The sequence below is a fragment of the Stegostoma tigrinum genome, chromosome 3, assembly GCF_030684315.1.
Source record: "Stegostoma tigrinum isolate sSteTig4 chromosome 3, sSteTig4.hap1, whole genome shotgun sequence".
Lineage (NCBI taxonomy): Eukaryota > Metazoa > Chordata > Chondrichthyes > Orectolobiformes > Stegostomatidae > Stegostoma > Stegostoma tigrinum.
Window position 1 is genome coordinate 32,389,154 of NC_081356.1, and position 25,796 is coordinate 32,414,949.

At 41.5% G+C, this 25,796-nt stretch overlaps 1 protein-coding gene across 11 annotated transcripts in view; it reads right to left on the reverse strand.

Annotated features, from left to right (window-relative positions):
- The window catches only part of LOC125451012 (paralemmin-2-like), a 438,977-nt gene that overhangs the window by 49,630 nt on the left and 363,551 nt on the right, over window positions 1–25,796 (reverse strand). Inside the window, exon 1 of one of the 11 annotated variants that reach the window (XM_048527631.2) lies at window positions 6,828–7,040. The exons of 9 other annotated variants lie outside the window; for them this stretch is intronic. The gene's annotated coding sequence lies outside the window, so the exon portion shown is untranslated. Of the gene's footprint in view, window positions 1–6,811; window positions 7,041–25,796 lie in introns of those variants that run through there. One more of the 11 variants, XM_048527628.2, reaches the window with a different exon arrangement.

Genomic DNA, 25,796 nt, shown 5'->3' on the forward strand with positions numbered 1-25,796 from the left:
TAAGGCACTCTCCGTCCTGACGTGGAAATATATTACTGTACCTTCACTGTCACCGGGTCAAAATCCTGGATCTCCTTCCCCAAAGGCACTGTGGGTGTCACTGCAGCACTTCACCTGCAGTAGCCCAACAGGCCATCATCTCATTAGCACTTTCTCAAGGGCAATGAAGTATGGCCAGCAACAGTTGGCCTTGCCAGTGACACCCACGTCATTAACAAATTCTAAGAATTTGAGTGAACTCAAGTTCTCAGTTTACTGCACTCAGCCAACATGGCTGCCTGTCAAAATAGCCAGCTGACAATTGAGCTGCAAATACAGTCCACTTTTGACTGCATTGCTGCAGCAATGCCAACTGTTCCCTGTAAAACAGATGGACAACGAGCACCCAAATTCGAGTAACAAATGGACTTGATGACAAAGTAGAACCATGCACGATTTATGATTTCATTTTCAATGAACAAACGATTAGTCAGTAAGCTTAGTGGCTGCTCATACTAAACACAGTAAAAACTGGTAGCCCTGTGGTCTGGTATCCGAATCAGTATATGCATAAACCTGTATGAAGCCACAGACCCACAACAGCATTATGAAGCAAGAGCATAATGTTAATTTGGCTTTAAAATGAAACTACATTATACCTCCATTTCCCTGATACATTTTTAATTTACAACAAATAAAAATTCCTCAATGCCTCTGGGTCTGGTGGAAAAGAGTCACAGACAATATGGAAATTTTGTTTTATTATGACTTCATGTCATTACAGAATCTGCATTTGCGAGATTACTTTTAAACTTCATAGTTCAACTACTGAAAAAATCTGCAACTATGTAGCATTTTTAACATAATTCTCCCAAGGTACTTGACAAGCGTACCATTAGATATGAAGTGACACCGATCGTCACACGGCCATGACCAAAAACGTTGCCAAGGAGAAAGCTTTCAGCCTCGTAGGAAAGGAGGAAAGAGAGACAGGGCAAGTGAAGAAGGAATTCAGAGCTTAAAATTCAAGCAAAACCCTTAACAATCAGAAAGATATGCCACACCAGTGAAGTGGTGAAATTGAAGACGCGCAGAAGCTCAGAGTTGGAGGAATGCGGAGATCTGAGTGTGGTGAGGCTGGAGGAGGTTACAGAGATAGGGAGCAGTGAGACCCTAGACGGTTAAGGAAGCCATTGAATAGAAGATTATTTCCTCCTTTTCCCAAGGTTGGATAGTCTGCATCTGTACTTGTTTTAAGACAGATTCGAAAAATCATGGAACAATTTTCAGAAGTCAATAACCCAGACTATAGCGCTCAGCAATCTGTGACAGTGGAAGATTTGAACAAGAAGCAAAAGACATGATCAACCCAACCCCAGACTCTTTTCAGAAAACAGTGTTGGTGGCAGTTAAAATCCCAGGTTTTTGAGCAAGTTTGAGAGGGAACTACTACTTGCCTAGATGCGTGACGACAAAGCGTTCACAATCAAGGTTACAGCTGGACTACAGCAACACAAAATCAAGTCGCTGCAGAATAAAGTAACAAGATTTTTGACACCAGAATCCTCTCTGATCTGCTATTGTAATAATAATATCACTGAACATTAAGCCACTTTCTGATCACAGTAATGATCGTTTGTGACGTTGATACAATTGATTCATGTTTGAATGTAAATGTGAAATGCAGATAACCCGAGATGTTAAATAAAAATCCATGGCCTTACCCTTCCCTATCTCTGTAACCTCCTGTAGCCATTCAACTTTGACATCTTTGAAGTCCTCCAATCTAGTTTCTGGTGCACCCTTGATTTTCATTCCTCTACCACTGGTGCCATGCTTTCAGCTGTCCAGACCTTGAGGACTGAAATTCCTTGGCTACACCTCACTACATCACTCTTTGCTCTTACGGTGTTCCTTATAACTTTTCTCTTTGACCAAGTGTTTGATCATCTGTCTGAGCACAGGAACATTAGGTGCTGAAGGAGATTATTCAACCCATCATACTTGCATTGCCCAAGTGAATGGGCATTAAGATTTTGTGCTCTTACATCTGTCCAAAATCAGTTTGATTTTGCTCCTGTGAAGCTCCTTGGGAGATATTACCATATTAAAGATACTATGCAAATGTAAGTCGTTATTTTAGTGCTTTATGATGTCATGTAGACCTTCCTGTTTTTACTTTAATTATTTCATAGAATCAGCACAGAAAAGGTTTATTCAACTCAACAGTTTATCTCCAAAGGAGGTATCTCCCCCAATACTAACATTATTCACCTTATAATAAGTCCTCCTATTAGCCCTTTGATGCTTGGCCAGCTTCCCCTTGAATATGTCAACGTTCTTCACACCAAAAAATACACTCCATGCAGTAATGAGTTCCACATTCTCAATACCTTGGATTACATGCACAAAGTACAAATGTCTGGAATGTATGTTGTCAGTCAGACAATACTGTACTCCTTTCAACATTCACACTCAGTTGGAGTTGATTTATGAATAAGCAAAACTAGGTTATATTGCTCTTTAGTGCTTGAAGCTTCTCCAGCCTGCCAAAGCTGCAAAGCATCTCAAATGTTGGAACTCAGCTTGGAATCTCAAAAAGGCATTCATAATGTCAAGACTAGTACCTCTCAGCAAGGTTGAAAAATTTATAAATGACATAGACAAGCCTACTTTATTATGAACTGGAAAAATAAAGCCCCCAAAAAAGTTTCAAATTTAAATACAAATTGGAATTTCCTTCTGATTTACAAAGCATGATAGATGACTCAGTCACCAGCTACAGCTTATCCTTCTAACTGTTCTCACTTTATGTTCATACCTTGTCCTGACTCAGTTTATCATCACAATGCTACGCTTAGCACTCACAAATATCTTTGTTGAGCTCCACGATAAAATATTTGACAGGATGACACCTAACCAACTCTTTGCAAATTTCTAATATGGTGATAATACATCTGCTATATTTGGACCCACAACAGCATGTTAGGATTTCCTTGCTTTCCAGTCTGCTTAAATTCACTCTTTGGATTTGAAACTGTCAAATAAGCCCCTTTCCTTGATGTCCTCATTAAGAAATTGCCAGGGGCCTCTCCACAAACGCACCTTCATTGATTAATATACACGTTGGGATTCCTACACTTTCAAGGACTATTAGATCGGTCTATTGGCAAACTTATAAATAGTACAGGATGTATTTGTTCACCATGCAATCTTAATATTATCAAAGCCACCAGTGGACTAATAACTACCTTGGCCAAATTATTTCTTGTTGCACATAGCTCATACTTATGAAAAGGTCCTAAAATTATCAGATTTATTCCTGAATAGGACCCAGTCTACCTTACATTATTCCAGTAGAGCAAAGTACCTCAAACTGTTGGAGTAACAAGCAAAGCTCGCTATGTCACACAACCATAGTTATGACATGAGCGGGTTTCACCACTAAGAAAAGACTGCCTTCAAGCTCAAATAAGTGACCTCCAAAAAACATATTGCTACAATTCCCACATGACAAGGACACAAGACAGAATTTATTCTTTTGTTCTGATTGTTTATATGCTGATGGGGGTGCCTACTGAACACAATTATTTGCTATGCTACAACAGTGATACAATTCAAAAATACGTCATTTGCTGCAATTCACTTTGAGATATTGTTTTTGAAAGGTTGTTAAAAGCATTACATAACTGCAAGTCTTCTTTCCTAGACACTAAGAAAAGGCTCCCATATATGGACTGTAGAACACGAAAGGCAGGAAAAATAAAGTAAAGCTGGACAGGCTTCAGAATATTTCTTGTCAAAGACCATGTGTTGTCCTTGCTTTAAGTCACGAGGGAGTTACACTCCAATAAAGGTTACTGAATTCCACCTTTAGTTACTGCCCTGCTGGAACACCCAGTAAAACAGCAGAAACTGTTGGCAGAAAATTCAAAATAAACTCCTTTTAAAACAACAGAAAAGCAGGAATATTTAAGTGTGAACTTGGAATTTTTAATTCCTAGAGGATTAGACCCATTTAAATTTGTAATTCAGACAAGCCGATGAGGTTGGTGAATTCAGAAATGATCATGCACAGTAATTACTCATCTACTTTAAGCATCATTTGATTTTTCAAGATGCAAAGTGCAATTTAACCACTACTGCAAATCATTACCTAGTGAGTTTTGTGATTAATAAATCATTCAATTTGTAATAGAATAGAAGTTCCCAGAGCTCTATTTTGAAGAACCCCTAGTTTCTGGCCACAAATCAAACGCAAACAGCCTCACTAAAATATTTAAATTCCCACCCCATCTCCTGGGAATAGGTTGGTTTCACATCTTAGCCTGCCTCCATAAAACTTGGAAGCTTTATAAAATTCTAACAATTGACTGACCTCACTCCAATCCACTCAATTAAGAAAGCTAAAATTCACCCCCATCTCTCAAGAAAGCAGTTTGATATCTTCACATAATTGCTAACTATTGGTGAGACATTTGAAGATTCTAAGCTGCTAGGTCACAAGTTGAACTCCCAGTCTGGGCAAAGACCAAGCAGAGCGATGGTTGCAAATGGCAAGTGGTGATGGTGGTAAATGATGGGATGGTCTCACTAGGTTGTATTTATTGGCTATCCTTAATTGGCCTTCAGAAGGTAATGGTGAGCCAACCCTCTTAAACCTCAAGGTCTACAGTGATTCAGGTACACCCACAGTACTATTAAAGAGTTACAAGGTTTTGACCTCGTGACAGTGAAGAAATGGCAACGTAGTTCCAGGTCAGAATAGTGTGCTAGGTGATGGTGCTGTGATTCTAAATGGTAGAAGTGGGGTTATATGGAACTAGAACTAGCCTGATGACATGGATCAACAATTGTTGGGAGTAGGTGACAGAGCAGGGGTCGAGTGTTTACTTTTGGTCTGCTAGGGTGTGACAAAAGACCCATAGGATACCACTGGATTGTTGCGTACTGTGAAAAAACAGCAATGATTTGGTTGAAGCAATGTAAAGTTGTATAAAAATTGGGAGAATTAATTGAAACTTTCAACATTGAGATTAGGATGACATTTATTGTGAAGTGTATCAAAGTTTCTAAAGCAAAGGTTGGGTAAATGAGGCTGAGATACAAATCAACCATGATCTGACTTGGTAACATATTGCCATTCCTTCAGTGACATCAGTCAAAAATGTAGAACTCCCTAAGGGCACAGTGGGTCTTCCTACCCAGCAGGGACTGCAGCAGTTCAAGAATGCAGCTCGCCACCAACTTCTCAAGGGCAACAAGCGATGGGCAATAACTGTTGGCCTAGCCAGCCTTGCCCACATCTCATGAAAGAATTAAATCAAAAGTGAACAGTAGGATCCAGTGAAGGGGCTGAACAGCCCCCTCCTATGCTTCTGCTTCCCCCGACTAATGCAAAGATTTCCTCTGTTACTATGTTCTGGGAGTCACTGTGACCAAACTAAGCACTTAAAAGGGAATGTTTATTATCATTTCAGGGTTGCATAGACAAAGCCAAACTGAAGAATAGTTCATTAAACTGGATTTTGCTCAGAAAATAGTGCTCTGTTTGTGGCATGTAGATTCTGATACCGCAGTTAGGCAAAGACCAGACCGAGTGTGTGTGGATACATGAATAGAAAGAGGAACAGTTAACATTTCAGGTCAATGACCTACTGTCAGAGAAGCTGTTTCCGTTATTCCCATTTACACCTCCAGTAGAAACCCTTTTCTTCTTTTATTACCATCCCACTTTGCCTCCCTATCCCCGTCACTTTTGTTATTTTATCTTCCGGTTTCCCCCCGACCCACCCTTTTGGCTTCTTCACCGCCTCCCGCACGTTTAAAAGGTGTTATTGTCTCTCAACTTTTGCCGGCGCTGACGCAAGGTCATCTGAGGAAGGGTCACTATTTTATTCCCCTCACAGATGCTCTGCCAGCAACTTCTGGTTTTGTTCCTCATTGACAGCATTCGCAGTTCTTTCAGTTTTTAAACCTGTAAGAAGTCTCTCCAGATGCTGTCAGATCTGCTGAGAGTTTTCAGTCCAGACTCCCAGCATCCACGTGCATTCTGCTCTTTCTTTTTGCATCGACATATTTCAGAATTTGGAAACATTCGGCTGATTTGGGTAACACCGTAACACCAATAGGTTCGCTTGTACGTAAGGCACTGGTGTGAGATTTTGTAGCCTGTAATTTGTATCAAATTTATCGGTGTGAAGGTACCGTCACTTTTATTCCCTTGAATAATGCATAGGATGGCACAGTGCAGTGAGTGAGATTACTGAGCTGTAATTTCGAGTAAGAGACTTAAAAACTTATTCTAAAAGCAGGCTGACGCCCCCTTTGGTGTTAAATAGACTGCATCTTCCCCTCCGCTCCTGCGATAAGGCGAGCCTCCGCCTGAACTAATGAACATCATTTGAACGCCGTGTGCGGCTGCTGAGTTTCCTGAACTGCCGAAACAGCCTCTCTGTCCGCGGCTTCCACCCCCCACCCCCCCACCCGGTGAAACAGACAAGACCATCTGTAGGTTCTCAGCAGCCAGTTCCGGCTCGCCAACCTTAAAGAAACTCAACAACAGTACGACGCCACACTTTACAAACTCCCCATCTGTCAGGAGACTCGTTTTGCCTTTAAGTGCTACTGCGCGTTCTCGGGACGTTCTGCAACCGGACACTTAAACTGTTCTCATACTGTCCCCGAACTCTGGGCCACTGCACTTCAAAATCCTGACTTAGTCATCTGAGAACTACACCAAAATGTTTCCACCACAAAGTGCCTTTAAATGAAATTTAAAGAGGGGGGGGGGAAAAACACATTGGCTTTACGTTTTACAGCGTTCACCTACTTTCGAAACTACTCACTGGCGCACGGCAGTAAGAAATCCTTCCAGTGACTTGTAGAGTTGTCCTAGAGGCTTAAGGCAGAGATTTGATCCACAATGCTTCTTCTCCCCTCACACATTCCTTTCCTGCCTTCCAGGCTGAGTGATGTCAGCGAGCTGGGATTGTGCCTCGGAACCCAGTCCTCCCACTGGGTTCACACAAAGACTCTCTTGAGTTCTGGTGCTGCTGTTCCACATGTTATCACAACCCCTTAAGATTGACGGCCCTGACACCACACCCCTTACCCCTCCCACCATTCCTCCTCTGTAAAATGACATTCTTCTGACCGTTATGCGGATTACGTTGGCATTGATGATTTTGGTGAGCGTTACTTTAAAGCATCGTTTTATAACCTCTCCACTTCAGAGAACCCCGTGGTTCTCTATCAGTTAAAGACTCGTGTGGCTGTTCTTATAGAGTACTACAGTGCCGCTGAGTTGTTCATGCTGGTTGTTTAGAGATAAACCCAGACGCCACATGGTTGGAATACTGAAAATAAGGACAAACTTCAAAGCTCCCCATGTTATTTATGGGAAGGAGGTCACCTTTCATTAATTTGAATAGAACAGAACAGCAGTTTATTGTCATATGTATTTTTACAAAAAAAGTGGTAAGTTTTATAAGCCACCATATCCTGGACCTAAATTAATATCAGAAATCATAAATAATAAGAGAAAATGTAAAAGCTCAGCACAGTTCAATTAAAGACTCCTGGGTTGGAGGCCCGGTGAAAAACTGGGCTGGAAATTGATGGGTGAATGGGCAGTAGTGAGGGCGTTCACATTGTAGAGGAATAAATATTGTGGGCCTTTCAGGAAACTCACCCACATAAGTATGGAGGGACGGGAGACATTGAGCATAACGCACAACACAATGCAAAAATCACAAAATTGTAGGGTCCAGGTAACCAGCACACAGTTCACACAATCTGAACTCCCCACTCCAAGGCTGGTGATAAACAATGATTTCCACAGGAAAATGAGGGAAATAAGCTTGCAGGGGCTTTAGAGATAAAGTCAGGGAATGGATTTACCTGCAGAGAGCCATCATGGACTCTATGGGCCTATTGGCCTCATTCAATAAGTCTATGATTCAAAATCAAACGCATTACAAAAATAAACATTTAAAAATATTCTTGTCTGGATACTTTTTTCCAGTACTTCATTTGTGTCATTGTTCTTGTCACACATGAATATTCTGATACTTCCCGGGTCACGTCCCAACCCCCTCCTGAACCGTCACCCCAATACACCCTTTGTAAATTTCAACTCATTCTAAACTTTGCTGCTTGCATCTAAACTTGCACAAAGCCGTAAAGACTCATCATCTCTGTTCACAGATCAGCATGGATATCCAATAGGGTGATGCCTCAATTTTAAAATGCTCATCCTTGTTCTTACATCAGTCTGTTCTCTCATCTCCTCATACCTTTGGAACTTTTGTAACACTGCAAGCCTAAAGGATGGACAGACTGAGCCAATTCTCACTGAAGTTCTGAAGAATGAGAGATGATGTTGTTCCAGCAAAAAGTTCTGAGAGATTTGGCGGGGTGGATGCTGAATGTTTGGAAAATCTAGAACTAAGAGGTACAGGGTACACCATTAAAAGGGAGAGGAGGATGAATTTAATAACTCAGGATAGTTAGTATTTGGAATTCTCAATCTTGGTGGGCAGTGGAGGCTGGGTTACTGAATACATTAGGAACACAGGAACAGGAATAGGGCATTCAGCCCCTTGAGTCAGAGTTCAACAGATTTTTGACTGAAAGAAGAAACAGTTATGGGTTATGGAACAAAGCTAGGCAGGCAAGTGGACTGAAGGCCACCATCTGATAAATTAGGAACTTAATGAATTCTGCAGCAGGCTGAATGGGCTGAATGGCCTACTATTGCTCTTATTTCTTATGTCTTGATTATGATTGTATAAGCTCTCTGAGATATAGAGTCATACAGCACAGAAGCAGGCCCTTTGGCCCAACTTGTCCATGCTAACCATGTTTCCTAAACCGAACTAATCTCATTTGCCTATGTTTGGCCCATATTCCTCTCAATCCTTCATGTCCATGTACCCATCCAGGCGCCTTTTAAATTTTATAATTGTACCAGCCTCCACCACTTCCTCTGGCAGCTCAGGTCCTTTTTAAATCTTTTCCTTCTCACTTTAAACCTATGTCCTCTAGCTTTGCACTCTCCTAATCTGCGAAAAAAAAAATCTTGGCTATTCACCTTAGCCATGCCCCTCTATAAAGTCACCCCTCAGCCTCCTATACATCAGGGGGAAAAAAAGTCCCTGTCTATTCAGCCTCTCCTTATATCTCAAACCTTCCAGCCTCGGTAACATCCTTGTAAACTTTTTCAGTTTAAATGCATCCTTCCTATAGCAGGGTGTCCAGAACTGTATGCTGTACTCTAAATGTGGCCTTACCAATGCCTTGTGCAGCTGTAACATTGCATGTCCCAACTCCTGTACTCCATGCTCTGGATGATGAAGGAAAGCATGCCAAATATCTTCTTCACCACCCAGTCGACCTGTGACGCCACTTTCAAGGAATTATGTAGTTACACCCCTTGGTCTCTTTGTTTGACAACACTCTCCAGGGCTCTACCATTAACTGTGTAAGTTCTGCCCAGTTTTGTCTTAACAAATGCAACACCTTGTGTTTATCTAAATTAAATTTCATCTGCCATTCCTTGGCCCACTGGCCCAATTGATCAAGATCTTGTTGTAATCTTGGATAACCTTATTCACTGTCCACTATACCACCACTTTTGGTGTCATTCCAAAACTTATTAATCATGCCTCCTGTCTTCTCCAAATCGTTAATATAAATGACAAATGACAGTGGACCCAGCATTGATGCTTATGGCACACCACTGGTCACAGGCCTCCCATCTGAACAACAAACCTCTACCACAAATCTCTGTCTACTGCCATCAAGTCAATTTTGTATCTAATTGGCTAGCTCTCTCTGGAGCCCATGTGATCTAAACCTATTAAACGTCTACCATGTGGATCCTTGTCAAAGGCCTTGCTAAAGTCCATGTAGACAACATCTACTGCTCTGCCTTCATCTACCTTCTGGTCACCGCTTCAAAAAACTCAAAATCCAATTTGCAAGACACAATTTCCCATGCACAAAGCCACGCTGACTATTCCTAATTAGTCCTAGCCTTTCCAAACATATGTAGACCCTGTGTCTGAGAATCCCCTTAAACAACTTACCCATGACTGACATTAGGCTCACTGGTTTGCAGTTCCCTGGTTTTTCCTTGCAGCGTTTCTTAAATAATGGTACAGCTTAGTCTGCTGACACCTCACCCGTGGCTTTCATTGATACAAATATCTCTGCTAGGGGCCCCACAATTTCTTTTATGTGTTTTAAGACCTCCAGCATCACCTCTTCTGTATTCACCATCCTGTACGTCTGGCATCTCGTTGTTGCGTAACTTTCATGTTATCACAAATGGTGATTGCGCCTTTACCTATCTCAGCCTGAAAGATCAGGAGTTCTCCTCTGAGACTCCTTCATCTATTTTCTTTTTTAAGCCCTCCCTAAAGTCTACCTCTAATTGATCCAATATCACATTCTGTGGCTTAGTGTCCAGTTCCATTCAAGTACTGCTAAGCACCTTTGGATATTGTGCAACATTGAAAGTGTTATATGGATACAAGATGTTGTTGCTATACCGTTCAAATACCATTTAAACACTGAGGTAACTGTAACTCATTCTGTTGAACGGTGGTGAGGCAAATCAATGGAACCTTGTACTACAGAAATGCCTCTTCCACTGATCCTGCACACCTCCGCTAAAAAAATGGATGTCAGTAAAATGGTAAAGGAAACATTTGGTACATCCATTAGTAATGCTTTACCAATTTATCCAAGTATTAACATCTTGGCCACTCTCACTGATTGCAAACACTATTTACAAAGGGTCAGTTCCACAGAATTCTGACATTGCCTGTGGTTATAGGATATATTGCAAGGGTTGATACTGGTTTGAAATGATATCTCTATCTAGGTGCGGCTTCCATATGTGTCACTTCCTCACGGAAATCCAGGTCCCTGCTCCCTTATGTTTCAATTTTTATTTATTTCACTGGATGTGCACATTAGGGGATTTCAAGACTGGGGAACTTATTTTTAAGGCGAGAGGAGAAAGATTTAAGAAAGGCAGGAGGGGCAATTTTTTTTATATGGAGAGTGGTTTGTATGTGGAATGGAATTCCAGAGGAAGGGATGGATGTGGGTACAGTTACAACATTTAAAAGGCATTTGAATAAGTCAATGAATAAGAAGTGTTTGCAGAGATATAGATGAGTGCAGGTAGGTGGAACTAGTTTAGTTTGGGTTTATGGTTGGCATGGACTGGTTGGACCAAAGGGTTTGTTTCTATGCTGTATGACTATGACTTTATAGTTATGTGTGTTACTGTGGATCTGGAGTCACATGTAGGTCAGACCAGCTCAGGATGGCAGATTTCTTTCCCTGAAGGGCATCAGTGAACAGATGGGTTTTTAGAACCATTGATGATAGTTCCATAACACCATTATTGATATAACGGAGCAGTAGGATTTGAATACATGGGGTCAGGACATTAGGCTGGCCTCTGGATAATAGTGACATTACAACTGCATTATACTCTTGTCTGTGTCTTTCATGTAGTTATCCGTCCCATGAAACTGTAAGGAGTGCTACTGGATAGAATCTGACAGTAAGCCCCATAAGGAGGTTATGGAACAGACACCCAAAGACTTGCAAAAGAAATAGTTCTTATGAAGCATCTTAAAAGAGGAGAGAAGAAGACACCATGGAAGTACCTCTGACAGTTGGACCCCAAGCAGCTGAAGACCCTGCCATCAATGGTGCTGTGAAGGAAGTATAGATCACAAGTCTAGTTGGCCATTATTGATGTCATAAAACCCCACCTCATTCACTAGTGTTCTTTCAGGAAGGAAAAGTTGCCATCCTTACATGGTCTGGCCTGCATGCGACTCCAGACCTACAACAGTTTGGTTGCCTCTATACTGACCTCTAAAATGGCCTAGCAAACCCAACCATTCAGTTGTATCAAGCTCCTAAAAAGCCTTAAAAAAGGTATGAAACCATTGGACCACAAATGACTGTGGCAAGCTCAGCCTTGTTGAACCTGCAAAGTCCTCCTGACTAACCTCTGGGCTAGTGCTAAAATTGGGAGAGTTGTCTCACAGGCTAGTAAAACAACAGCTTAATATAATCATACTCATGGAATGATACCTTGTACAAAATGACTCAGACAATACCATCAGTTATAGACCCAGCAGATTGGACAGACCCAGGAGAGGAGATGGCACAGTGGTATACTGTCAGGAGGGAGTTACTGTGGGAGTCCTCAATATTGATTCTAGACCCCAGATGTCTCATGCATCAGGCAAGACATGGGCATGGAAACCTCATACTGGTTACCACATACCACTCTCCCCAGCTGATGGGGCAAAAATCATACATGTCGAACACCACTTAGAGGAAGCAATGAGAATGAAATTTTCTGTGCCTCTAGCCAAGCTGTTCCAGTACAATACTGGCACATACCCAGCAACATGGAAAATTATACAAATATATCCTGTACATGAAAAACAGGACAAATCCAGCCAAGACAAATACATCAATTTACTCTCGATCATTGGTAAAGTGATAGATAGGCTGATCAACAGTGACATCAAGTTGCACCTCCTCAGCAATAACCTGCTCACTGATGCCAAGTTTTGGTCCACCAGAGCCACTCAGCTCCTGATCTCAAAACCACATTCAACTGAGTGTAGTGTTAAGGAGCCCTCGTCGAACTAGAGTCAATGGAAATCAGGGGAAAACTCTCCACTAATTGGAGTCATACTTGGCCAAAAGAATCATACAGTCCCCAGAGTAGGCCATTCAGCCCAACAAGTCCACACCAACTCTCCGAACAGCATCTCACCCACTCACCCTCTAACCGTATCCCTGGGACTCTGCATTCCCCGTGGCCAATTAACCTAACCTACACACCCCTGGATACTATGGGCAATTTAGCATGGTCAAGCCACTTAACCTGCACATCTTTGGATTGTGGGCAGAAAACCGGTCACCTGGATGAAACCCATGCAGACAGTAACCTGAGGCTGGAATCAAACTTGGGTCCCTGGTGCTATGAGACAGCAGTACTAAACTCTGAGGCACTGTTGGGGGTTAATCATCTCGGCTAAAGGACATCACTGCAGGAGTTCCTCAGGGTAGTGTCTAGACCCAACCGTCTTTAGCTGCTTCTTCAATAACCTCCCATCCATTGTAAGGTCAGGAATGGGGATGTTTACTGATAATTGCACAACATTCAGCACCATTCATGACTCCTTAAATACTGAGACAATCTATATCCAAATGTAGCAACACTGAAGCATGGGCTGACAGCGATAAGTAGCATTTGCACCACCAACTGGTTCCTTCACCATCATAGTGTCAAAATGCTCTCAGTCCATTCCTAACAGTGTTTATTGGTTCACATACACCAAATAGACTTCAGCAGTTGAAGAAGACAGGCCACCACTAACTTCAAGGGTGACTAGGAATGAAGCAATAAATGCAGGCCTAGCCAGTTACATCCACATTCCATGCAAGTATTTGAAAAAGAAGCTAGAATTGGGAAGCACAGATATCTTGTAGGGTTGGAGGAGGTTATGGAGATATGATGGGGTGATGTCATGAATGGAAATGATGAGAAGGACAGGGATTTTAAACTTTAAACCTTGCTGGACTGGAAGTCAATGTAAATCAGTGAACATGGGATTGATGAGGAAACAGGACTTGGTGTGAGCTTGCAAATGAGCAGCAGGATCTTGCACGATCTGTGTTTTATGAAGGGTGGAAAATTGGAAGCCTGCCAGGACACCTTTAGAATAATCAACATATTGGTTGTACTTACATTGTATCGGAAAGTAGCAGGTTCATTAAAAGCATCTCTAAATGTCTCACACATCTCAGATTAAGGATTCCTGTTGTTACCATTTTATTCTCTCTCTGGCTAAACATGGCTTGAAGAAACTTTATCCCGCATCCTACTCCAATGATTTGAGAACATAATCCCGACCACCTTACTCTAAGTGCTGATGGTGTATTTGTGGATCAGACATTTAAATGAATGCCCATTCTGTACTCTCAGGTGAATGTTAAAGAGAGAGATTTTGAGAGAGAGAAGGATACCTCGAGTGTTCATACCAATGTTTGTGTGTCAATCAACATTAATCAAAAATAAACAAATGATCTTTCTTTCCATTACAACTGTGACTGCACTTCAACTATTTCACTGTCAACCATCTACTCTGGGTTATGATGTGGTGGTGGAAGGCACTATATAAATGCACATGTTTTGCATCTTTTCTGTGCTTAGTTGACTCATACTGGAAACAGAAACTCATTCTATAAACTGTTCCAATCTCCAACATTGATAGTTGCACTTCCAGAAGTAGAAACATTCATGAAATGTCTGAATGTTTCACATTTTATTTGATTTGTAGTAGTCTTGCTGAGGTGGACGTCTGTCACAGTTCACTCAGGGAGTCTGGGTTGCTGTGGCAAAATGTACTTCCACGTGCGTACTATAACCTGGAACTACGGATAGTGATGGTAGAGCATCCAACGTTCTTTCTATCACACAGCTGCCAACAAATTTATTCTTAGCATCTACCATTGGCTTATGTTTGGTGATTTCCAGGTTGATGCTTGACCTGTTTTTCCATGCTATGAGCACATCTTCCTGGCCTTCAAGCTCTTGCATATGGCTCGAACCTGGATGCTCCGTATTGCATCATAAGACCATCAGTCTTATTGTATAGAGATATAATGCAGTTCAGTTGCAGAAGGAAAGAGGTAATCGATGATGATAATTATTAGTGCACCAGTTGTGTTTACAATATAAAGAAATTATTAGGGATATTTTCATTATTTTCAACAATACAATGCATGAGTATAAACACACTCAAATTAAGGGGGTAATGTCAATGTATAAAAACTTAGAGAGTACTCTGATATATTAGCTTAGGAACTGGTCTCACTTTTATTGTAGATATTGAGAATTATTCACACTGAGTATTCCTTTGAAATGGACAGTAATTCGTGATGTGTGCACATTTGTGGTTAAATCCAGAACGCCTAAAAAGCTGCATTTGTAATGGGATGCCAAATCATTACCACTGCTGAGGAACCTTTCCAACCCTGTAAAACAAATATTTATGCAATGTCTAAGTTGTCTACCATGATATCAATCGCATGTTCTTTTTAATATAACTTTTTGAATTCATAGTTTTATCTTCCAGTATATATGCCTCAAAGTTTATTTTACTCTCTGTTGAAATTATATAAAAAAAAGATAATCAGCAAATTTGACTTCCTGGTTTGCTGTCTGTGAGAATACTTTTATGTAATTGGCTGCTTACAATGCATGAAGCCCTCACTGCTGCTGGATGCCTGGAGATTGTTTTGAGCCAGCACCAGGTTCAAAGTAACTTCAGGAATATAGTATTCCATGTCCCAGAAACCATCAGATCTTTGTGAACAACTTTCTTTGTGGTCATTGGCAAGTATCATTCCACAGTTAGTTGTTAAATCTAGGACATAGGGATATGTTTGAATGATATAAAGAGCAAATTTATTCTGTCCACTATTTCCTGTCCTCCAACATCGTTACACCTCCTTCAGGTAATTATCACTCTGCTCTGGAGGAATAGGATTGAACTAACTAAAATTGACACCTACCATTAGTTCATCTCAGTACTCTTCCTTGAACAAAGTAGTTAGTAATGTCAATTACGTTGGAGTGTGCATTGTCAATACCAAGATGGTCACCGGTCACTTGCACAACAACAAAGTCTACAGTAAATTGGCCACTCCTCTTGAAACAGAGCCCTCTAGTCACCATGCTGACTGTGGTGTTAGCTACCTTGCTCACCATTGTCCCATTGCCCTCGTTGCTGGATGTTGCCTTATGCCCCTCAATCGGACATTGGCTACATTCCTCGCCGTGAAGCTGTCAGGGATGGTACAATAACAGTGAGGCCGTGAGCGTAGCACTGAGGGCTCTTTCTGACTGTGCCTTTGCATCATTGGATTTCTAATACATTTCAGGGGTACCACTTGTGCAGCAACTTTAGCAGTACTGTGCTGCAGGTTTCATCAAATCACATACTAACAAGTCAAATCTTACCAAACTGATTAATTGATTTCAGTGAGAGGTTTGCTGCTCAGAAGTTTGACTACAAATCTATGTTTCCATGCATGCTCGGTCACTGGTCCCCCTAAAAGTACAATTAGTGGTAAACACAGCCTAATTGTATTTAACTGTAGACATTAATTGGGGATTCATTTTTGTTCATACAAATTGAAGCAGACAGAAGCTGTAGTGGTGTGGCAGGAAGCACATGTTTGTACTATGTATTCTATAAATAAATGTTTATAGAAGTGTATTAAGATAGGCTCCAGTTTGATCCTTCACCTGACTTTCTGGAACATAACAAGCAATATGGTCCCCTCACCACATAATGCATGACTTTGAACCTTGGATGTCTCACTGCTAGCTCTGAATGTCCTAAATTAAGGTGAGGTATGAGTGATTGCCCTTGACATCAACATTTCATTTGGCCCAAGTATGGCATAAAGGAGACTAGAAATCAATGGGAATCAGGGGGAAAATCTCTCCACCGGTTGGAGTTGCAACCTAGAAAAAAAAATTGTGGTTGTTAGAGATCAATCATCTCAGCTCCAAGATTTCCTCAGGGGAGTGTCCCCAACCTAACCGTGGAGACAGAAGTAGTCCATCAAGCGCTAACAAAAACTACCCTAAATCCTCTCTGATGAAGGGTCTAGGCCCGAAACGTCAGCTTTTGTGCTCCTGAGATGCTGCTTGGCCTGCTGTGTTCATCCAGCTTCACACTTTGTTATCCTAAATCTACACTAGTCTCATTTTCCAGCTCTTGGCTAATGGTGCTGACTTTTATGATATTTCAAGTGCTTATCCAAGAACATTTAGAAGAGAATAGAATAAAATTTCCTTTACTGTCACATGTACTCAAGTACAGAAGTACAGGAGTACAGTGAAAAGCTTACAATGTTACCCCACATAGTGCCACAAAGTAGGTAGGTATATAGCTTAGTTACAAAATATAGAAATAAAGGAAAAAAAGTTACATTACTTTACAGTTATTCATACTATGAGTTAGAAAAATAAGAAATAAAGTTAATAAGATAAACATTTCGCTCTTTCTATAAACAGCCGACAGTAGATCAGTACAGGTTGCTTCCACACATGGTCTGACTGGGCTGGCAAGCCACTGAACGACTGCATCGGTCCCCAGCCCACTGACCGTCCCCGCTCATCTTGGGCTTCCAGCCCACTAACCGTCCCCGCACTGCTCGGGGTCTCCCGCCAACTGACTGTCCCCACTCTGCTTTAAAAGGTTTGAAAGGTTGTGAGGTTTCCTGCTTCAACTAATCTCCCAGGCAGTACATTACAGAGTCCCATCACCCAGTAGGTGAAAAAAAAGTTTCCTTGAAAATCCTCGAAGTGACTTGCCTTTCGCCTTAAAATTATGCCCCTTGTTATTGACCCTTCAAGTAAGGAGAACAGGGAATCTCCATCTCCAACAAAGAGAGAATCTAAACATCATTCCTTGACACTAAAAAGCATTACCATCAATGAATCCCCTCCACTATCAACATTCTGGGAGTCATCATCGACTAGCAAGTCATATAAGTACTGTAAGTGAAAGTTAGAGGACTCTTTAGAACACCACCAGCATGTTTCACTCCAAGCCATGTACTATCATGCCTTGCAAATATATTGCCATTTCTTCATTGTCACCAGGTCAAAATCCTGGAACTTCCTTCTTAACAGTACAATATGGGTTTGCATGTACCATAAAAACTGCAGTGGTTCAAGACAGCAGCTCACCACTACCTTCTCCAGGGCAATTAGGGTTGGACAAAAAGTGCTGGTCCAGCTAGTTACATCACCCTTGTGCAACCACCTCTTGTTCCATGAAATAAAACCATTAAGATAAATCAGTGGTTTTGGACAGTTTTTGAATAAAGTTCCTTCAAAAGTGCCTGATAAAATGTGCATCTAATTGAACTGCAGTAGTTCTTTGCAACACTAACATTTGTTACTGTAGCAGTAAACATTAATAAGGGCGGCATGGTGGCTCAGTGGTTAGCACTGCAGCCTCACAGCACCAGGGACCAGGGTTCGATTCCAGCCTCGGGCGATTGTCTGTGTGGAGTTTGCACATTCTCCCTGTGTCTGCGTGGGTTTACTCTGGGTGCTCCGGTTTCCTCCCACGGTCCAAAGATGTGCAAGCTAGGTGGATTGGCCATGCTAAATTGCCCAGTGTTCAGGGGCGTGTGGGTTATAGGGGGGTGGGTCTGGGTGGGATGGTCCAAGAGGCGGTGTGGACTTGTTGGGCTGAAAGGCCTGTTTCCACACTGTAGGGAATCTAATCTAATCTAATACCGGTCTGACTGCATTTTTCTGATGCCACTCTCAGAAAAGTGTTGAGGCTGTCAAAGTCACTGCACATACAAGCTTTAGTGTTGGCATAGAAAAGAGGTTTTCATTCATTATGTACTGGCTTCAAACTTAGACCCCATCAATGAAAGCATCAAGTGTTAACCGTGCTGCTCCACCAAGTACCCTCGCCCACCACACCTTGAAAAATAACATCAGCAGTCAGAGGTATCATTGAGAAAGAAAACGCTGCCTTTTAGGGAATTATAACACTCCCGTGGGTATTATGGCGTAGTGATAGGCCTACGTTCCATAATAAGGTTGATGCACTCAGCAAAGTCAAACAGGAATCTATGAAAAAAAATGTTTAACTGCAGATATCTACAGGCTGTACAGATTGGGATTCAAGCAGTCAAGTTCACAGCTCAACTCTGTGAATGCTGAACCTTACTAAAATGCAGATATGTCACTTTGATTCCTGACCTTTGACTTATTTTTCCATTCTAGCATATGGAAGAAAACAATGAGGACCACTGTCTTTTCACGCTCTTGTATTTTGGTTTGTGCCGCTTGACTGGAATTCCTGACCCGATCCTGACATATTTCGAAACAGAGATTTAGCCTTCTTCTTTGCTAAATTCTAACATTTTAATTTGAGGAAGAAAGTAGTATATTTATTTTGCTCAGATAGAATTCAGTATAGAATGTGGTCAAAAACTTGCTTTAACCCACCGGCTGTGTTTCGCCTGATCTGAGGTTTTGACCTATGGCAGTTCTATGATTCGTTGGTCAAGCTGGTCCAGATGGCGCTGAATTACTGCCCAGAACTTAATTGGACCAGGAGGAAATTTACAAACTTGCAGTGACTATAAGCTGCATGAATGTCACACGGCCAACATGCTCGGACCAAAACCTGCCTTCAGATGAGAGTCAAATATGGTGTGATACAGACAGAATCATTTGTAATGGTTTCCAGATGGAACTAGTCCAGAGAACTTCCTTTTCAAGCCTTCATTAGAGCAGACCAAAGCAATTTACAGCTTCACATACTTCCCAAGAAAGAAACTCTCTGCACAGCGATTATTCATTTGTATAACGCCTCTTAACATCTCAAAAGCAATCCAAAGAAGTGATGGGGAGCTAATGTCGAGTCATGTCAAGGAGGTGAACAGATGACCCAGAGCTTGATCAAAGAGGAGGATGTTAAAAAGAGGAGTGAGGGTCATCAGTAGCTCCGACAGAGACTGCCAAGATTGGCTAGTGAAAGGTTTCTCAAAAAATACGTTCATGGTAAACCTCAAACTATTGGAGTTTGCCTGGCAACTCTTCCACAAACAATATGCCAAAGGCCATAATAATAGGATCAATATCTCCACTCCAGCTCCTCCCATTATGCTCCAGTGTTAATGGAAACTTACTCATCCCTTAGCCCCCTTATTAATCAGTAAACTTAGCAAAGATAACAGCAACAAAAATGAATTTTACAAAATCCAGAGCATTGCAGCAACAAAGAGGCAGCCTCATTATCTTGAAAATGAAAATCACACACTGGAAAAGATTATCTGCTGATTTCCTGTGTACTTGGACTGACTTATACATAATTTATACCAATTTGCATATTTTAAAAGAGTGCTGTGCTACGCTCATCAATTCAACTCACTAGCAGGAGGTAGTCATCCTGATGTTTGAATGAAGTTAAATTAAAACTCACACAATTATAATGCCAAGAATTGTTATGTGGGCAGATTTATTGGAGGTGAATGTAACCACAAAACTTTAAAAACTTCAAACCTTGACCTCCAACTTCCTCACTTCCACATTTACTCTGATGATTACTCTGCTCAGAGGTTGGCAATTTAAGTATTATAAAAAAATTATGCGTTTCAGATTTCAAAGGAATAATGGGAACTGCAGATCCTGGAGAATCCAAGATAACAAAGTGTGAAGCTGGATGAACACAGCCGGCCAAGCAGCATCTTAGGAGCACAAAAGCTGACGTTTTGGGCCTCAACCCTTCATCAGAGCCCGCTGTGTTCATCCAGCCCCACACTTTGTTATCTTGTTTCAGATTTAACCTGTCTTCCAGGAGAGTTTCTGAAGCATTAGTACACAGGCAACATGGGAGGCAAGGACTTCCACCTGGAAAAGTAAGTGCAGTTATAGTCAACCAGGAGAATCAGGAGTGCTTCCCCTCCTTCTCACTCCAGTTTACCTTCTTCTCTTCCTGTTAAAGGAATGCTAATACCATTGTTAAGATATTGAGTTGAAAGGCATTACTAACTAAGTACCTACAGCACTGATAAAGAGAGTTTGTCTTCCTAAACTGGTGAAGACTGCAGGGTTTGAAATGCACAATCAGCTTGCATAACCAAATTTGAATTTGAATTTGTAAGTTTCCTTTTAGGACTGTTCCTCATTACTGCATTTCTTTAAGGGGCTGTCACCTGCTTTATTTAGTTTAATTTGGTTTGATTGTGTTTCACTTGGATTCATTGACTGAACAAAACAGTACAAAAAGAAGCCTCTTGTGTGGCACGGTGACAGTGCTCCAACCTCTAGCTAGGACGCCTCTGCTCTTAGTCCTGCTTGCCCCAGAGGTGTGTCACAACCTCTGCAGATGCAGTGGTTTTTGTCGAGGTTTGACCTCAGCAGTTGCGTGATACAGGACTCGGTGGTTTATTCCCCGGCACACACACTGAGACACACACCAATTGTACCTGGACGACCATCAACTCGGTGAAAGATGTATCTTTGATCTACCTGAAACTTGTTGGTCTTCCAGAGCAAAGAGTTGACCCTGACTGAACGTTGCACACTGCCACATTCTAAGGTCTGAGACCACATGCTGAGGGATGCACCAAAGCTGCCACTAAGGCACTGTAGGGAAAGACCACCGTCTGAGGTCATTCTGCCAAAGTTTAAATGGGGGTCCTTTCAGTTATCGGTCCCTCCTGGTGCTTCAAATGCATGTAAATATTGTCTTGTACAAGTAAGAGATGTCTGTTCTGGCATTTTTTGTTTTCAGTACACATTCAAAATCTGAAGTAATTTGCTTTTACTAAGCAATGACTTTGGTTTGTTTGTTGGATAGAGTCAAAATCCAGTGCTTGCTTGTTTCCTCATGTGCTACTGCACAAAACCAAACTGTGTTTGTGACTATATGCACCTGAGATATTTTTTATAAATAAAGTATATGCTTGAAATTAAAAAAAGCGTCACGACATGTCTGTAAGACCTAGAGTCCACAGTCACTCCTAAAAACACACATTTTAATTATATTTTGTCAGTTTAATTTGTGATTTGATTTTAGTTATAGTCTCCCGTTAAGGGCTGCCACCTGTTAAATTGGTTTACACAGAGAAAATAGGAGGAGGAGGTCATTCGATCCATCTAACCTGCTCCACCATCTGATATGAACATGGCTGATCATCCAACTCTATCTTATCCCGGCTTTCTCCCCACACCCTTCAATCCTGTTGGCCCTAAGTACTATACCTAACTTGTTCTTGAAAACATTAAATGCTTTGGTCCCAACCGCTTTCTGTGGCAGAGAATTCCACAGGCTCACCGTTCTGCTTAACAAAATGTTTCCTCATCCCAGTCCTAAATGGCCTAGCCCTTATCCTTCAATTGTGACCCATGGTTCTGGACTCCCTGATCATACAGTAAATATAGGAAAGATGTTAACAGTCTAATCCTGTTAGAATTTTCTAGGTTTCGACGAGACAACACCTCATTCTTATAAACTAAACATCTTCTCATTCTAACCAATCCAGTCTCTCTTTGTACTTCAGTCCTGCCATCCCAGGAATGAGGCTGGTAAACATTTGTTGCTCTCCCTCCATGGTCATTAGTCTCATAAGTGTTCTATCACTTCAGTTAGGTTTCTAAATATAGCCCTAATGTGCCTATTCAGAGACATTTCTCTCAGATCTACTCCATCACCCCAACTCCCCACCTGTGCTGATCATTTGTACTCATTTAAGAAAACATTTGAAACATCAAGTGAAATTGCAGAATGTTATTTAATTAACAAGCTTAAGACCAGGATAAAGTAGCCCACTTGATTGGCACGACATCCGCAAGCTTCCACTCCCTCCACCACCGATACTCAGTGGCAGCACTGCGCACCATCTACAAAATGCACTGCAGAAATTCACCGAAGATCCTCAGATAGCACTGTCCAAATCCACGACCACTTCCATTTAAAATGACAAGGGTCGCAGATATATAGGAACATCACCACCTTCAAGTTCCCCTCTAAGCCACTCATCATACTGACTTGGAAATATATCGCTGTTCCTTCACCGCCACTGGGTCAAAATTCTGGAATTCTCTCCCTAAGGGCATTATGGGTCAATCCACAGCAGGTGGACTGCAACGGTTAAAGAACGCAGCTCACCATCACCTTCTCTAGGGCAACTAGGGACGGGCAATAAATGCTGGCCAGTTAATAACGTCTGCATCCCACCAAATGAATAAATAAAAACAAAAATTGCACTTTAAAATTGAATATTAAGACATACACTGATGATCAGGATATTTGTAAAGAACAGTACTTTTACACATTAAAAGCAGAAAATTGGGTTTTTCTGACACCTTTAGCATCGTAAAACCTCCCTAAACGCAGGAGAATTAAAGGATAGAAGTTGGGACTGAGCCACATTGAGATATTAAGACAGCTGAAGGGTCAGGAAAGGATTTCTGGCACTTACAGAAAATGGGGGTTGTGAAAACAGGCCAGGGTTGTATGGCAAAAGGTTATAGGACCAGAGGTAGGAAGAGTTGAGGCCTTGAAAGCAAGGAGAAATCAAGGTATTAAAATCAAGGTATTGCTGGATCGGTGAACTATGCTGGACAACAAAATCCAGGCTGAATAATGAAGGGAGCCTTAGACCATAAGAAACACATGGAGAAATAGGCTGTTCAGCCCTTGTGCCTGCTCCATCATTCAACAGAATCATGGCTGAACTGACATTCCTCATATCCAGTTTCCTGTGCTTTTCCCATTACACTTGATCTAGAATCTATTTCAGCCTTAAATATACCCAAAGACTTTGCCTCTGCAGCTGTCTGTGTCAATGAGTTCCAAAGACTCATAACCCTCAGGGAAGAAATTAGTCCTCACCTTCGTCTTAAACTGGCACCCCTTTACTCTCAGACAATGCCTTGTCCCATTGAGGGAAAACATTCTCTCAGCATTTACCCTGTCAAGCCCGTTAAGAATCTTATATGATTCGATGAGCTCACCTCTCATTCTTCTAAATTCCAATGAGTCGTGCCCCAACCTGTTTAGCCTTTGCTCAGAAGACAGTCTCTACATAGCAGGAACCATTTTCGTGAACATACTCTGAACACCTCAAATGAAATAATATTTTTCCTTAATTAAGGGATCAAACTGCTCACTGTACTCCAGGAAGGGGTCTGGTCTCACCAACGCCTTGTATAATTGCAGTATGACTTTCCTACTTTTATACTCCAAACCCAATTGACATAAGGGTCAACATGCCATTAGAGTCTTAGAATCATAAAGTATGGAAACTGATCTTTTAGTCCAATTCATCCAAACACCCCAATCTGACCTCGTCACATTTGTCAGTATTTGGCCCATATCCTTCCAAACCCTTCCGATTCACATATGCCTTCCAGATGCCTTTTAAATGTTGTAATTGTATCTAACTCCACCACTTCCTTTGGCAGCTCAATCTGTACATGCACCACCCTCTGCATGAAAAAGTTACCCCTCAGGTACTTTTTAAATCTTTCCCTTCTCACTTTAAATCTATGTCCTCTAGCTTTGGACTCCGCCACCCTCTCCCACAAAGGCAAAACATTGGCTATTCACCCTATCCATGTCCCTCATAATTTTATAAATCTCAATAAGGTCATCCCTCAGCTTCTGACAGACCAGGGAAAAAGCCCCAGCCTATCTAACCTGTGTGCTAACTTTCTGATTGGTGTCAAATTGGATATGGGCCCCAGAATTTTAACAGAGCTCACTGAAATTTACAGAAGTAGGGAAGAGACAGGAATAGTTGTAACAATGAGTGACATGATGATAAGGTAAGAGGAAGACAGTGAGAGGAGATCCATGTGGAGCATAAATAACTGAACAGACCTATTGCACCAAATGGCCAGCGTCTGTGCTGTAAAGCACCTTCACTTCAAGAAGCAAAAGTTGGTTTGGATTGGAATGCAAGTTCAAACCCATTTGAGAATGTGAGTGAATGCAAAATGGCTGAGTCTTCTACCCATATTGAAAGCTCCCTGCATGTTTCACACACTTTTTAACTGGGGCATTTAAGTGTGAAGTAAGTTGACAAATAAACATGATTATATACTGATGTTATAAGGCATTTTAGGTAGAGAACAATGTTAAGAGAAATACGATGTGGATATGGTATGAGATACAATATTTGTCCAATAGGGTGTGTCCTGGGATTGTTTTGGCAGCACGGTGGCTCAGTGGTTAGCACTGCAGCCGCACAGCACCAAGGACCCAGTTCGATTCCACCTTCGTGTGGCTGTCTGTGTGGAGTTTGCACATTCTCCCTGTGTCTGCGTGGGTTTCCTCCGGGTGCTCTGGTTTCCTCCCACAGTCCAAAGATGTGCAGATTAGTTGTATTGGCCATGCTAAATTGCCCGTAGTGTTCAGGGTTGCGTAGGTTATGTGGATTAGCTGTTAAAAGATAGGGTAGGGGGTGCATCTGAGTGCGATGCTCTTCAGAAGGGCAGTGTGGACATAATGGGCAGAACAGTCTGCTTCTGCACTCTAGGGATTCTATGATTCTATTCTGTACCATCTATATCAATAATTTCAATCCTGGTACAAAGGTGTGTAATGTTCAGACAGTAAATAATACCGTTAATGAAAAGGAACTATAAACTATTAAAACTACAAAACAGGGAAGATATTAACTGACTGAATTCAATATGAACAGATGACACATATTCAAAGATACTAGTCATACTTTTGTTGTGGATATGGGGAAGCTGAGTGGCATAGAATAGTGAAGAGATTTGGAGGTCTGTCATAAGTAACACCTCAAATTCATGAAGTCAGAAAGATATTAATGGAATTCTGGGTTTTATGAGAAGACTTATGGATTATAAAGTTAATGGCGAACTTGTATCAAATTTTCATGTTTCATACAATAGGAAGCAGTGAGTGATTGAAGCAGAGAATGTGTCACCAGTGTGGAATAGGTAATGTATATTATTGATGGGATCAAATTCTGCAGAGATTTACACAACGTTTCCAGACAGCCTAATTAGCAGCACCCTGCTAGTTAGTTATTTGGTGGTAATGATGACCGGTCGTCAATTGAAGGAAACAATAATTATTCGAAAATGTTCTTAAAATGCACATTTCCTGACAATTCCACACCATTGAGTGATTATGTAGAGGTTAGTACACAGAAATTCATCCCATCTGGCCTGTGCT